We start from the raw sequence: 16,005 nt of genomic DNA on the forward strand, positions 1-16,005 counted from the left end.
TAATAGCTATTATAACAGGCATGAAGTGATAACTCATTATAGTTTTAATTTAAATTTCCTCAATGATCAGTAATGCGGCATTTTTCCTCAGAAATGACAAATATCTGGGGTATCCAACAAGCTCATTTTATTCCTTATGGAAATTTATTATATTTATCTAATCCCTGATTCCACTAGGGCTAAATGTTATGAATAGCTCATTTATTCAGGACTTCACTTTCCCCCACTAATACAAGAAAAAAAGAGAGCTATACTATCATATATTTATTAATTCATTAACATGTTTGAATATCTTCATATATTTATTAATTTATACAACAATTAATACAGTTTTATTTCCTTCAGTACCAGGAAATCAAGGTGAGTGAAACAGAACAGTGGCCAAGGAGATACAGGCACATAAGGGAAGCTGACTTTTCAATAAATATCTCTACACTGGAGGCAGATCCATATTCAGAAATGGCACTGGGGAAAGAGTGAAGGGCAGCAGCGGAACAGGGCACTGCTTGCAGAAAGTGGCATGTGGGTTACAAGGGATGGGAAGTTGTCTGGCATGCTTCTAAGCAAGGAAGAGCTGTCTAGAGTGAGGGACATGCACAATGCAAGGCAGTAGACCGTACAGTGGATTTGGGAGAACTCAAAGGAACTGTGCAGAGGGGGCCAAAGAGGTAACGAGGAGCAAGGCAACAAGCGAAGACTTTGTCCTGAAGGGGATGAACAACAGGATGGAGTGAGAGACTTGAATAGCAATGAGGGCAAAGTTGAGAAGATAAATTTAGAAGGGAAAAATGATAATACATGGTAACTAATTGGGCATGGGGTTGAAAGAAGAGATCAGGATGCAGCTCATATTTATGGTTTGGGATCACAAGTGCATGGTGAAGTGATGGGGTCAAGGAACAAGAAGGAAAACAGAAGGAGGAACAAGGAGTGAGACGGGGATGAGAAATATTGAATTCAAGAGGGAAGTTGTTTCCTCTATCAAGAAAGTAAAACAGATCAGTGAGGAGGCCTATCACTAGAATACAAATTTTGTTTTGTCAACATGGCAATGTCCTGCATATCTTTTTTTTGTTTTTCTCTTTCGGTTTATGTAGAAGAAATGAAGGAATTCTGGGGGATTTTCAGAAGACTGGGAAATGAGTTTTTCTCATCTGAAATACTTGGAGGCAGCCAAAGTGAGATAGAGGGGAAGCCACTGCTGGTAAGTGGCCCACAGGCTGAGGGAAAACTGCCGAAAGGCCCATGGTGCCACGCTCCAAGGGATGACTAAAAATCTTAGCAATCTAATTACCATCTGTGTGTGAGGTTCAGCTTGGGATACGTGCAAAAACATTTTAGAAACAGTGAGAAAGGCAAAGGTCCCTTTATGAGATTTGCTCTCAGTCACAAAGGCTTGGTGTAACATGAAGAGTCCCATTTTAATAGAATTCTATTTTTTATTTGAAAAATGAGAAAAATAGGCTTGTACATGCCTTCCTGCCCCTGGAATAAGCAAAAAGACAAGAATAGAAATTCTGATAAACTGAGAGGTAAGTACGTTTTATTTTAAAGCTTGATTTTATAAAACAGAATTTAGGATTTAAAAATAAATATCACTACATGTATATACATAAAATTTACTTTGCAGTAGAAGTTCTCTTAAGCAGCCTCAGCTAATCAGAAGATAAGCCAATATTCTGATCCTCTCTGTAAGAATCCTGACCCATGCTGCAGCTGTTTGTTTGCTCTATAGAACACTCTGGTCCTTGGCACCGCCCCCTGCCCCTGCCCCGCATTGAGTTGTGTACTTAATTACCAAGAATATTTGTTCCTCATTCAACTCTACTGTTATTTTATGCGCGCTGTACTTAAATATTCCACAATCTGAACAATGTGATTGCAAAAAGAGTTGACTGCTTTAGAAAGACTTAATAAAGACAAATTACTTTTAAAAAATGAATTAGATTGAGTGAGACAGCTAAAAATGACCAAAGGAAAAGTAAACATCTAGATGGAATATATATTCAGATCGCTTTTTGCAAACAACTTTTGGTTCTCATTCTACTTTATGGAAATGAAATCTGGAAATCACAGATAATGTATTCTAAGTATGACCTAAGCAATAAAGACCATGTAGAACTCCAGTCATAGGACCTAAGTTGTAAAAGCCATATTTTTATATTAAAGATTGTCATGTGAATATATTTATATTTTAACAAAATATTTTATTATTTTACACAAAGGTGTGCACTTTATGTCATTCACCTTAGCCAACATTTGGATTACCTGTCCACCTTGACAGGTAATCTACAGATGACAGAGCATCTGCTCAAATACTTTGTCCATCCACTTATATAGTGTCAATTATCATCAAAATACTGATGTCTCCAAAATCTGTATCTCTAGGACAGATTGCTCTTTTAATTTAAGATAGACTGCATATTGGATACTTTCATTTAGAAATACCCAAAATATCTAAACTCAACATCCAAAATCATCTCCCCACCCCCAACCTGCATCTACTTATGCATCTCTTATCTGTAAGGCCCAGTGTTACCCACATGTAAGCGTCATCCCTGATTTCCTCTTCACCCACCATTGCCACTGCAGCATTTAATTAATTCCTGAGGGGTGTGTGTAAGCAAGGGGGGATGTGGGCTCTTACTTATTAAGAACCCTTCATGTCTATGTAGTTTTATTTAGCCACACTGCCACTCTCCTATTTCCAGCCACTGTCAACTCTCTCCTGGAATCCTGCAACAAGCTCCTAATTGATCTCTCCGCTTCAAGCTTCTTCCCATTCAAATATTTTAAGTAAAATTGTGGTTGCCTCCTTTGAATGGGTCAATGTCTCTTCTGTTCCCACCAGCTTCCCACTTACAGATCTACCTGTTCCCTGGAGGCTTTGAAGATTTTGACCCTTTATGTCAGGATAAAGTCTAGACCTAGCATAAAACTTATTCGGTGTGTACCCAGCTCACCTCTCCAGCATACTTTCTACTGCATCCCATTATTCTAGTTACTCTGAATAGAAAATAGTCATAATACACCCTGCTTTTTCCTATCTTTCAACCCATGAACATTCATTTCCCCTGCATGGTCAACACATGATTTATGGATTTAAAAACATGGGAAAGGAGAGCAAGCTATAGAAAGGTAGAAAGGCTACAAAATTTCTCCTCAGACAAGGCATTAGAATGGCAACCCTGCATTAGGAAGCCACAGAAATTAGCACCTATCTGTGCAGAACCCCCATGCATAGCCTGAATCTACCATTGGATTTGCTTTAGAATAAACTTCTCCATTAGGTAACCAAGTTAAGGGCACTATAGCCTTGCCTGCTGTCTTTGCATCAGTTTTTCACATTACTGCAATGAAAAAGCTGACAACGGCCTGGTGTTGTGTTGGTCATCAACATGATGTGTCATGGCAACACTTATCCAACCGACTGCTTTGTCAAAAGATACAGGAAAACAGAGAAGGGGCAGAGACTTGGTGACAACTCATCCTAGGGCAAGGTAAGATGTATTACAAAGCCACTTTAAAATATTGAAGACGTAAATTACCTTTTTTTCAACATAGAATGTAAAAACTAGTTTTCTTCATTCTAAGTATGGGCAGCAGTTATGTATCTGCCCAGTAGAGGGAGGTCTCTTACCTGCTTACAAAAATAACATTCAATACATAGTCTTGCTCAAATGTGCAGGGAAAAAAAAAAAAAAGATTTCAAAAACTTGAAAACTGTTTGAAATAAAATCATGCCAAGGGTTATTGGCATGATAATGGGATGCAGAAGAAACTATGTGGAGAGGTGAGCTGGGTACATGTTGAATAGATTGTATGCCGAGTCTAGACTTTATCCTGACATAAAGGGTTATAATCCTAAAAGCCTATAGGGAAGAGGTAGATCTGTAAGTGATTGAGACAGCTGGCAGGAACAGAAGAGAAGTTGACCCCTTCAAAGGAGGGTTATTGGTGACTTGAAATCTACCTAAGATAACAAACAGAAAAGGAAAATAGATCATAGTAATTAAACTCTTGGAGGTCATTATGAAGTTCTCTTTGGTCTAGACTGCCTGGTTTATAGAAAGATATTAATATATGGCCCAGTCTGAGCAGGGAAAGTCTAGTGAAAAACTTGGGGTCTCCATCCTGAGCACTTAAGCTAGTGAGATATAGAAGATTTCTACCTTCCAAGATGGAGATGGTTAATCACATTATTTTGCTATAGAATACAGTCTGTGAATAAACATTTTGAGTGATAACAAGTGATCCTGTGGATAAACATTTTGACTGATAACATCTCAACTAGATCCCAGGATTCTGAATCTACACAACTTACAGAACCCCGAATTCAATATGAAGAACAGGCCAAGCAAACACAGGCTCTTTACTGCTGTAGTCATGTGACTTCTTTAACATGGTCTCCTGATAATGAGGCTCACTTCAGGGAGTTCCAAACCAAAGTTTAGAGCAAAACAAGGCAATGGCTTTCCTAGTTCTTTCCCCCAAAAGATAAAACTCTAATTCAACCATTAGGTGCCATGCTTCTCTGATGACCAATACAGGTGAGCCAAACAAAGAGTAAGCCCACGGAAAACACACCTTCAAAATAGCAGGGAAATCACTGCTCCCTGAACATGGGGCAGAGTTTGTCCAAGCCACTAGGTGCCACCACACCACAGCACAAATGGACTTTTCATAGTCTTATTTAAAGAAAGTGTTTCAGAACTAAACCAAAAATTGGATAGGGTCTAACACATGAAATGAAAACTACAAATAAAAGTAGTAATATTGGCAAATGCCTATACGGTACTTGCTATGCCGTAGGCTCTATTCTGAGAGCTTCTCTCATACTGACTCATTTGCTCTTCAGCATCCCTGTGGTACTGTCATTTCCATCTTCATGTTACAGTTGAAGACACTGAGTCACGAAATAGTTATTTTGCTAGTAAATGACAGGGTCAAGATTGGAACCCAAGGGTCTGCTTCCTGAGTCCTTGATTCTGGATCGCTAAGCCAGGAGAGGTCCAGAATTTTGACATTTCTCTAAATAAGTGCATCTTTCATTTAAATGTCTAAAAAATGTAGCATTCTGTCAACCAGAAAACTGTCCTCCAACTTGACTCTTACAGTTACATAAAAATTACATTTATTTGCAATGTAGTACCTTTTAGTAAAGTTTGATGTAGTAAAGTAGGAGAGGCTAGGTCCTGTGAAGGTTTTAAAGTAGCTCTGAAGCCAGGTCCTCAGAGCTGCAAGAGCTTTGTTGGAGAACCTGAGAAGAAGGTGCTGGAGAGCCACAAGAGTGAACTCTCTGCTCAGACTCAGGGCCTCCGTGCAAGCACCATCTCTTGCTCCACAGGCCAATAACATTCTTGCTGACCACTCTAGACCAAGGGTTGGCAAACTATTTCTGCAAAGGTCCAGTAGGCTTTGCAGACCATTCAGGCTCTATGGCAATCACTCAGCTCTGTCATTGTAGTGCTAAAGCGTGTACAGCTAATACATAAACGGATAGGCATGACTATGTTCCAAGAAAACTTTATGAACATTGAAATTTGAGTTTCATATAATTTCATGTTTTAGAAAATATTATTCTTCTTTTCATTTGTTTCAACCATTTAATTTGATTTTTGATATGTTACAAAAATTTTGATCTGTTACAAAAGTATTCTCAGCTCATGGGCTGTACAAAGACAGCAGGCATGATTTGGCTCTGGGGCCATGGTGCACATACCTTTGCCCTTCATGGAAATCAGGAAAGAGGAGGTGACAGATGGGGAGGAAGAAGCCTGAGCGCCATCTACAGGCCAGAAAATCTAATGTTACTCCCAGGATAACCGTTTTGGAAAGCCAAATCACTTCTGTGGTTCCCAACCATGGAAACACAACAGAATTATCCAGGGTGCTTGTTAGAAATACAAATTTTTAGGCTCCACCTCCAGAAATTCTGATTCAGTCATGTGGTTAGGTGAGGAATCTATTATTTTAAAAGCAGCTCATTGATTTAGGCAAGAGGTCTTCAAAACGTGGTTTACACTCTGGGGAAGTATAGATATAGCCACTAAAGTATGGGAAGAAAACAGTAGAACTGCTTTCTATATAATTATTAGTCAATAAAAAGCAAGAAGAAAATGAAGTTGTATAAATCTCACACAAATTGACATTGGCTCCTTCACTGGGTCTGTGTGTCAGCGATCATTGATCACAAGCAACACACGAGGAAATTCTACAATGTGGAGGAACTGGCAGAGGCACCTTCACTCCTATTTCCTCTCAGTGTACTACATAAGAAAAAAGGCCAGGACGAAGAATGACTGAGATAGTTCTGAAGAAGAAAAAAGGAGATTTATCTACCAGATCTCAAAACTCATCATAAAGCTATGTTAATTAAGATTGCATAATGATGCAAGGATAGACAAATAGGTCAATGGAATAAAATAATCATGTAAGAGATGATGGACTACTCAATCCATGATACTGGGGCAACTGGTTATCTCTAAATAAGAAATGAACATAGATCCCTAATTCACTTCATCAATAAAAATGAATTATAGGATAAATAAAGTATGAAGAATACAATTATGAAACTTTCAGAAGAAAATATCTTTTTGGTTTCAGAATAAGGTAAGATTCTTAAATAAGACACAGAGAGCATGAATTATAAGGGGAAGGACTTATAAATCTGATTCCTCTAAAATAAAAACATGTTTATGTTAAACAAGAAACATCACAAACATAATTAAAATTCAAGCCATGAGGCAGGAGATTTACAAAGTATATAACCAATAAAAGATTGTAGCTAGAATTTGTAAAGAATTACCACAAATAGTAGAAACAAACAAACAAACAAAAATATCCAGTGGGGAGAAAGGGAAAATAGGAATGGGTAACTCATAGAAGAGGCACTTACAGCTAAAAAGTCAATCAATACAGGGAAAGACATTTAACATCATTAATATCAGGGAAATGTGAGTTCAAATGACAAGATACCAAGTCATATACCAGATTGTGACTATTTTAAAACAGCTGATAATACCATGTGCTGTCAAAGGTTGGGAGACAAGGGAACCCTTCTATGCAGATGCTGAGAGTGTAAGCTGGTATAACCATTTCAGACAGAAATTTAGCAATACTTGTTAAGGTTGAAGAGGCACAAGCCTACAGCCTCAAATTCAACTAGATAAATATCCTAGATAAATTCTCATACATGTTCCAAAAGAAGATGTATAGAAGAATTTTCATGGCAGCACTGTTTGTAACAGAAAAAAAAAATAGATAAACATAAACGTGCACGAAAGGGAGAATGAATAAATTGTGGTCTATTAGAAAGGACTTTTTAAACTGAGTGAATCAGAGTGACACGTATTAGTACAGATAAACATCTAAAAACATAATGTTACTGAGAAAAGGCAAATTGCAGAGGGACACATGCAGCTTTAAAACAGGAATAATAATGCCAGACATTGTTTATGGATGTGTGCATATGTGGTAAAATAAAAGCATGCAAAAGGATGATAAATTCAGCAACAATTCAGGATGCTGATTGGTTCTCTGATGAGAGAAGGAGGGATAGGAAAGAAGGAGGGGATACAAGGTGTCCTGTCTATATCTGTTAGACATCTCATAGGGTTGAGTTTTCTTTGAGTAATGTAATTCTGTATATTTTTTTAGTATGAGTAAACTGTTGCAATAAAGAGGATTTGAAAAAAGAATAGAGTTAGATAGGAGGTCACAAGTTTTTAATCACATACCAGAATGTCCAAAGCTTTAGTAGTGAACGGGGGTGGAGAAAGTTTCAGACAGATTTTGTCACTAACCAATAGATTCAACAAATAAGGAGTTGCCCTGAGGTGATTGACACTTATAATGAGACCAACACATCCTAATTTGCCCCAGACAGTCCTGGTTCATGTATGTTGCCTGGTGTGATTATTAATCATTGTCCCTTTCCATATCAAAGGTGGCTCACTTTGGAAGATCAATGATACGGTCTCCTGAATGATAAAGCACTGTGGCTGATGAGGCGGGTTATGAGTGTCGGATTCAGCGGCTTGTCTGGTAGGAGACAAGCTCATTAGAGAGCTCATTAGATGAATAAAGAGCTATACTGGGGAGAAGTTAAAAAGAATATGGATAGTAGCCAGTCTTCAATTGATCTTTTATCTGAAAACCAAAGACTTCAGGGGTCTCACCTTTTCTTTAGAAGTATGCCAGTTTAGAACACAGGTCTGCGATCTTCTCATCTTCTCAAAGACACACCTGATGGAGTAAAAAGAATTGCAGAATTAAGATCACTGACCTGGCTGTGGACAAAAATCACCTGGGGAGCCTTGAAAGACAGAGATTCTTGGGTCCCAATACCAGATTATTGATTGGAAATCTGTAGAGTTGTGGCCACAGAATCCACATATTTTTAAAACTCTATAAGTTACTCTAGTGCACAGATCCATGGAATTTTGTAATAAATACAGGAGCTCTCGCAGTTGTGTTATTTTAAATAGCAACTTATTATGGAGAGCTAAAGTCTTTTTACATTAAATTTAAATCCTCATATACCTGAAATAACCTGTCTTCATCTCTTGCCTTAATGATTTTCTAGCCTCATTATTCACAGCTTGCAGTGAATCTTTCTCTTGGCTGGGTGAAAGTGGATGGGTGTCTGTGACTAAGATCAAGAGAAGGCTGGGGCCCAGAATCTGAACAGGCTTGTCATGGTCCCTTCTAGCAGCCATAAGGACATAGAAGACAATGCCAGACCAAAGAGTGTTCAGTTATTGTGCTGATCCCACACCCTCATGAGAAACTCTAGTCTCGGTTAGTTAGTGGATAAAACAGATGCAGTGGGTTCCTGCTTTCTGAAGCAGGCATGCCAAAATGAACTTCCTTTTCTGAAGTCTCAGGCTGGTTCCCATTGGGTTTTTGTCTAAGAGGGTGGGCTGAAAATTAGAGAAAGAAAATTGTCTCAAGCTGTAGTAAAACTTACTGAGAAATGCTAAAGAATAATGTTTTGCATTTCCTGCTCTTAATTTTTTTGTTTGGTTTGGTTTGAGTTGTTCTTTATTTAGTTTCATTTTTTTTTTTTCTCTCCTGGAAAAGCATCTTTGGATTTGGCCAGGGGTTGCTGGATTTACTTTTTAATATACTGAAAAATATCTGTATACAATGAGAATGTGACTGGCTGGGTGTGTTGCAGCCAGCAATAAAGGGTATACACCACTGAGCACTAGCTAAGTTTGGGTAATGGCCTTGCCAGTTAGAATTTTTTTTTTTCTTTTTCTCTGTCGCCCAGGCTGGAGTGCAGTGGCATAATCTTGGCTCACTGCAACCTCCACCTTCCGGGTTCAAGCGATTCTCCTGCCTCAGTCTCCTGAGTAGCTGGGACTACAGGTGCGTGGCACTATGCCTGGCTAATTTTTTTGTGTTTTTAGTAGAGATGAGGTTTCACCCTGTTAGCCAGGATGGTCTCGATCTCCTGACCTCGTGATCCACCCGCCTCGGCCTCCGAAAGTGCTGGGATTATAAGCATGAGCCACCGTGCCTGGCCCAGTTTGAATTTTTAATTCATTGGCACTGGATTCTTGAGGATCCAGGTAATATTGTGTAAGATACATGAGCTCCTAGAAATTGTTCTCATCAAATCATCTGGGAAATAGTCTAAGTATAAAGTTAGACATATCTCGGTAATAATTTTTAGATATTTCATCTAATTGGATTTTCTCATTCCCTTGTTTAACTCTCTTTTGGGGGTGAGGGTTTTGGGGATAGGGAGAGTATTAAACCATAAATACCTTCATCTCCCAAAGACCTCTGAGAATTGAGGTCAGGCCAGAAATCTATCAGAAGTATATCTTATTGTGTCCTAGGAGAATCCTTTGTCACTGGCCTGATCAAGCTGATTGTCGATCTCCTACATGTGTAATTTTCAGCCTTCATTGAATATCAGATGATGTCTGAAAGTTCCCCCAGGAGAACATTAATGTTCCACCTGCACCCAGCATAATTAAAATATAATGCCTGGAGAGGGGGTCTGGACATCAGTGGTTTGCTGTTGCTTCTGTAAAGTTTCCAGGCACAGGGTGACTAAACATTCAGTATGCCTGAAACTGAGGAGTTTCCCTTCGAAAGCTAGACAAATCCTGCCCAAATCAGGATGAGTTAATCACCCACAATGGAGGTGAGACTCGCATTAGGACCATTGTTTCCTGGCTGTGTCTTACTGCACCCTAATGGGGACAAATCTCTGGGCTCTGCACCCAGTGTACAGACCTTGCCAATCTCTCTCACTGATGGGATTCATAACTATTGTTGATGGGAAAGAGAACTGTTACCTGGAACCTTCTGATACTGTTAACTGTAACCTAACAAAATGATATGAGCAAGATGTTAGAAGATGCAACAAACCTGCCCTAAGAAGATGGAAAAGAGAAAGTGGCTCTACTGCTTGCAACCAGAGACCAATGGCAAAACCTTTGAGCTCACATGAAAACAAAGGTGATAAGGAGGGATTTCACAAACAACACTCTCCTATTAGTCAATTTTTCTTATTCTATTTTTTTCTTATTCCTATGAACAGATTAGTGACACCCCTTACAGTATCAGATGCTTCCCCCCCCCCCCGCCCCTGCCCACCCAGGTGTTCCTCCTCTTGGGAGAGCCAGCTCTTGTCTTTTTCCAGGTGTTACATCCTATAATGTCCTTTGCAGGCAGCTAGTGGGAACATCAGCTTGTTTATGTGGTGGAGTCGGCACTGTTGCCATGCCTGGGCACCTTAGTCTGAGTCACTTTGGTCTTCCCTGAAGCCAAGCTGGACTGTGTGGAACTTACTGCACTTCAGTGTAAAGGACATTTGGGTGTATATAAGAGGATGCCTGATTTTTTATTGTACCAATGGTAGGTAGATTTATATACCATGCAAAAGTACTTGGGATGAAGGTGAGCTAGGCAAGGTATCCAAATCTAGAGTGAAGCTCATGCAGTGGACAGCTCACACCTGCCTTGGAGTATAGCCCTCTGCCCTTTAGAATAAAGCCTTTATGAGATCTTATTCGCTTATTCACATCATCTCTTGTGAATTGGATATATTTGTCTAATATTGGTATCTTCTGGGCTTTGGGAAAGGAATCTTCTTGGTATGGAGAAGTTCGAATCCCCTAGATCAACCTGGTGAATTTCCCAGTGCTCACAAACAGGTTCTTTATGCTACAAAATGTCAAAATTAAACCCTACAAGGCAAATAATTATGAAACAGGCAAAATCATGCATTTGTAGACTCATTTTCGTTTTCCTAAAAATGCCCCTTCCACTTAAAGGATCTGAGTTGTTAGAATGATAGAAAAGGACTGAACTGGGAGGAGATTAGGCAATGGGGTAAACTAACTAAACTTTTATGTAAATTTCCTTTGAGCTGGATATCACATGGCCTGATCCCGTGGTAAGTGCAGAAATTGATAAAGCTTCCTTGTTTCAAATATAGCCCATCTGTGTCCTCCACTTTGAGGGTTCTGTGTTTGGAAGGCCACACTCCTGAGAGAAAAGGAGTCCTGGAAGTACTGATAGAGACAAACAATATTTCTTGAGTTTGTATTACATGCTAGACTGTTTCTATTTTCCCATGCATTAACTCATTTGATTCTCATAAAAGCAGTACAAAATAAATGTTATCACCCCCACTTTACAGGAGGAAGCTGAAACACGGAGAAGGGGAAAAAATCCCCACAGTGGCACAGCCGAGAAGTTCAGACCCAAGTTCAGACCCAGGCAGCTCCTGATATCTGAGCTCATCAGGCTCTTGCTAGACCCCAGGGCCCTGTGTCAGCCTTAGCAGTAGAGCATGAACTCATCCACTCAGAGTGAAGGGAGGCAGGTTGCCCAACCTGGTAAACACTTGAAATAATGAGAATGAAGGGGATGACTGAAGGGTGAGATGGGGAGGGTGAGAGACCTAGCCAGCAATGGTTAAAAATATTGTTGGCAGCAGCATTGGAGAGTAGGGATTTGTAGAAGCACCAATCTGCACATTTGGGTGATTTTTGTTTTCAATCAGTGACCTGTATATATTGAGACAAAGAAGATAAGCAACTGGGCTTCTCCAGACCAGTACATAGCCAGATGGTGTACATCTCAACAAAAATGGGGCTTTTATACTAGGACAGAGAGTGGTTTTAAAGCAGCAATGAGGGGCTTGTAGAATGCAGATCTCACCAGGTCCTGTGCTTTGTGTAATGTGGGGAATGGGCAGCCTCTAACCCACAGGGTTGCAAGGAGAAGCTCCACCCTAGTCAGATTTCCATTACAACAAGATGTTGAGTAAACTCCCAGGAAAGAAGTGAGTAATTGTTTCTTACCTTATAGTGGGGCGTACATAGAGCTTAATAGAAAGCCTTATGTCTTAGTCCATTCATGCTGCTATGATAACTACCCTAGACTAGGTGTTTTTTGGTCTGTTTTTTTGTTTTTGTTTTTTGTGTTTTTTTGAGACAGAGTCTTTCTGTGTCACCCAGGTTGGAGTGCAATGGCATGATCTTGGCTCACTGCAACCTCCGCCTCCCGTGTTTAAGCGATTCTCCTGCTTCAGCCTCCTGAGTAGCTGGGATTACAGGCACCCATCACCGTGCCCAGCTAATGTTTTGTATTTTTAGTAGAGACGGGGTTTTGCAATATTGGTCAGGCTGGTTTCAAACTCCCGATCTCAGGTGATCCACCCCCACCGCCCTCAGCATCCCAGAGTGCTGGGGTTACAGGTGTGAGTCACCGCACCTGGCCGAGACTAGGTAATTTTTAAAGAACAGAACTTGTTTTCTCATAGTTTTGGAGACTAAGAAATCCAAGATCAATGCACCGGAAAGTTTGGTTGTCTGGGGAGGGCCAAATCCTCCAGAGGGGAGGAGTGCTCTGTCCTCAACTTGGTGAAAAGAGAAAGGGCCAGGCAGCCAGTAAAATGCTGGGTGAAGCCTCTTTTATAAAAGCCTTAATATCATTAATGAGGAAGGAGTCCTCATAGTCTAATCACCTCTTAAAGGCCCCACCACTTGATACTATCACATTGGCAGCACCTGAATTTTGGAGCAGACACATTTAAACCATAGCAGCTTGGAAGTGAGAGAGGAAAGAAAGCAAAAAGTGTATGGGAGGCAAAAAGTACAGGGAAAGCAAAAAGTATATGGGATAGGGAGGCCAGGAGAGGAATGGGCGCCAAGAAGGCTTGCATTATCAGTATTCGAGGCATGGAGTGTGGGGTACTCACCCTACAGATCCCACAGGACTCAAGCACAGGCACTCCCTGGCTAGTTAGGCTGAGGTTTGAGGGTGGTGGTGTGTGATCTTCAGAGGCTGAGGTGGGCGGGTGCTAACTAGGGCCAAATGAATTTTTCTCCCCTGATTTTCCATGTATGTTCTTTCCACAAGTTGCAAGGTGGGTGAGAGGGAAGCACAGAAGTTGTGTGGGGTAGAAAAAGCCTGGGGAAAATGGTGCCTTTAGGCCATCCATCACGTGCCTCAAGTTCCAAAGAATGAACAGCAGGAAAACAGACTGCCCTCTCCCCACTGTCATACATGTGACAGCAGAAAGCTGAAGATTTGAGCCAGAAACTGGTAAGCACACCCTGGTCTCTCAATAAAGTATGGCACAGGACCTTTTCTTGGTCCTCCCCTCGCCTGGTCTGATACCCACGAATTTATATCAGCAGGGTGGGTGGTGTGGTTCAAGTTTTGGTCTCAGCGCAGGAGTTCTGGTGACTATTTAAACAGAAAGCAGTCAGCGTCTTTTTGCTTGTGATAAATGACAGCCTTACCTGCTTTTCTTTTCTTTTCTTTTTTTATCTGTTCCATAGCTTGATTTTTTATCTGTTCCATAGGTCACCTTTTTATTTTACCTTAATGTAAAACCTGACCCAATTCATCAATATTCTCTCAAGCTTCCCCCACCAGGATCCCAGGCAGGTTTGAGTGCAGCGTTTCTCCAAGTGTGGTCTGAGGACCACCCACAGGAGAGAGGCCCTGCCCAGGTGCTGCGTGTTTATCAAGTTCCCCAGCACACTCTCAGGCACGTTCTACTTTGGGAACCTCTATTGGAATGTCTTGCCCCCTCTCCTTACGTCTTAATTAATTTTTTTTATTACCTCCATGACCTTTAGTTGTTTACTTATCAAAACCCCTGAGAATGTAAGTCCAGGCTGAGTGCTGGGGATGCCACAGCAAACCAGATAGGCACAGGCTGGCCGTCTCAGTTTAGGGCTTCTGGTATTTGGGGAGGGGAAGGGGAATAGTAGAAAGGTTGGCAGACTAAACAAGCAATCATAATAAAGCATAAAGAGCATTACAATAAACTGTGGCAAGAATAATATCAGAATTTGTTAATGTGACTCAGGACGTCACGAAAGAGGGGGGAAGTGTGTCTCCCCCACCTTGATGGTTCAGCTGCAGATGGCACCCCCTGGGTCCTAGTATATACATGTGGGAGCCCATTCAGCCTCCCAGAGAAAGGCAAAGATGAGAGACAGATTGAGTTCTATTCATGGGATAAAAGGAGAGATGAAACAGTGTATAGAGGGGCTCTATACCATCCATGGCATGGGGAGTTAAGGACAAAAGTCTGAAATGGTTTGTGTTTCAATGTCAGCAGGAGATGCAAAACTTCCCAATATCCATGACCTCACCCAGAGTAGCAAGCAGTAAAAGCCAGAAAGTAAAAATGAGGGTGGGTTTTTATACAGTCTAGCAAAAAAGAGGGTGTAGAGAGGTCTACAAACCATGCTGCAGGCAGCAGCTAGGCTGGTGGAAAGGACAGACAGTGAGTGAAAGTTCTACAGTGAGAAATACGGGTGCATGGGGAGCTAGCTTCAGGAGGAAAAAAAAGACCCAAGCAGCCCACGTGATGTGGCCCTAGGCATGTCCACACTCAATTTTCCCCACTGCCTTCCACATAGTCAGACCTTCCCTTACAAGTTGGTACTCTGTCTCTTCCTATAGGCAGATTCAGTTCTTTTTATTTTGAATTTCTTTTAAAGTTTTATTTCATCTGGCTGCTTTCTTTTCTTGGACCACCAGCTATTAAAATTGTCTTCTTTTTTTCCTTCTGCTACTAGGAAAGTCAGAGCTAAAGTCAATGCCTAGTTAAAATAACCAGATATTCCTAGGCATTGAGTCAGTTTGTTTCCTGTTCCCCCCTGTTTTAATTTCTTTTTTCTGTTTTAACAGCTGCACTACAATTTGTTTCTATTCTTGAATGCTGTCTTAACTTTTTTGGACGTTTATTCAGATATAAATTATGGTGAAATGAAACACATGTGTCCATTTTCTCCCACTCACCAATCCTTTACCCCTCCCTGACTGCAGTCACATTGCAGTGGAATCACCTCTTCTTATGGTCTTTCCCCAATCTCCATAATAATCTTTTTTATTATTCACTACAGGCACAAACACACCTGCCAGATCTCCCCGTTCTCTTCATTTTTCTCCTTGATTTCCACCTACTGGCCTTGCTTGTGGTTTCCTGACTCCTAACATTTAGTGTTCATTGTTCTTCCCTAATTCTGATGCATCCCCTGTCTCCTAGAGGTTGGCTAACATAACACCCATTCCCCTAGAGAATTAGTGTTGACTTTCTTTCCACAACAGATTCCCCTAGGGAAATTGAGCATTCAGTTATGGGGGACTAAACTGAATTAGTTCAGAGATTCTTACACCCTGCCCCCAAATCTTGAGCAATGAAATAAACTTAACCAAGGTCTTCCTTTGTTCATTTCTGCCCTGCTGCTTGGTAAATGTGTGCTCACTCATTCATAATGAAGGCTTATCAGCCCAGCATTGCTCATCCTGCTGTTTGACAGTTGTGCCTCCTAAACCCTTTGAATCTTAAATTAGCGTCACAACAATGTTATGATTCATTGCTCTCACTCTTTCTCGAGATTGTGGTTGTTTCTTTTAAACAGCTCTTCCATTAAGGTGAAAGAGCCAACACAGAACACACACATATATCTTCCCCAATCCCCTGCTCTGTGGGTGGTCCCGCTATTTTGT

This window comes from Theropithecus gelada, chromosome 13 (genome assembly GCF_003255815.1).
Source record: "Theropithecus gelada isolate Dixy chromosome 13, Tgel_1.0, whole genome shotgun sequence".
Lineage (NCBI taxonomy): Eukaryota > Metazoa > Chordata > Mammalia > Primates > Cercopithecidae > Theropithecus > Theropithecus gelada.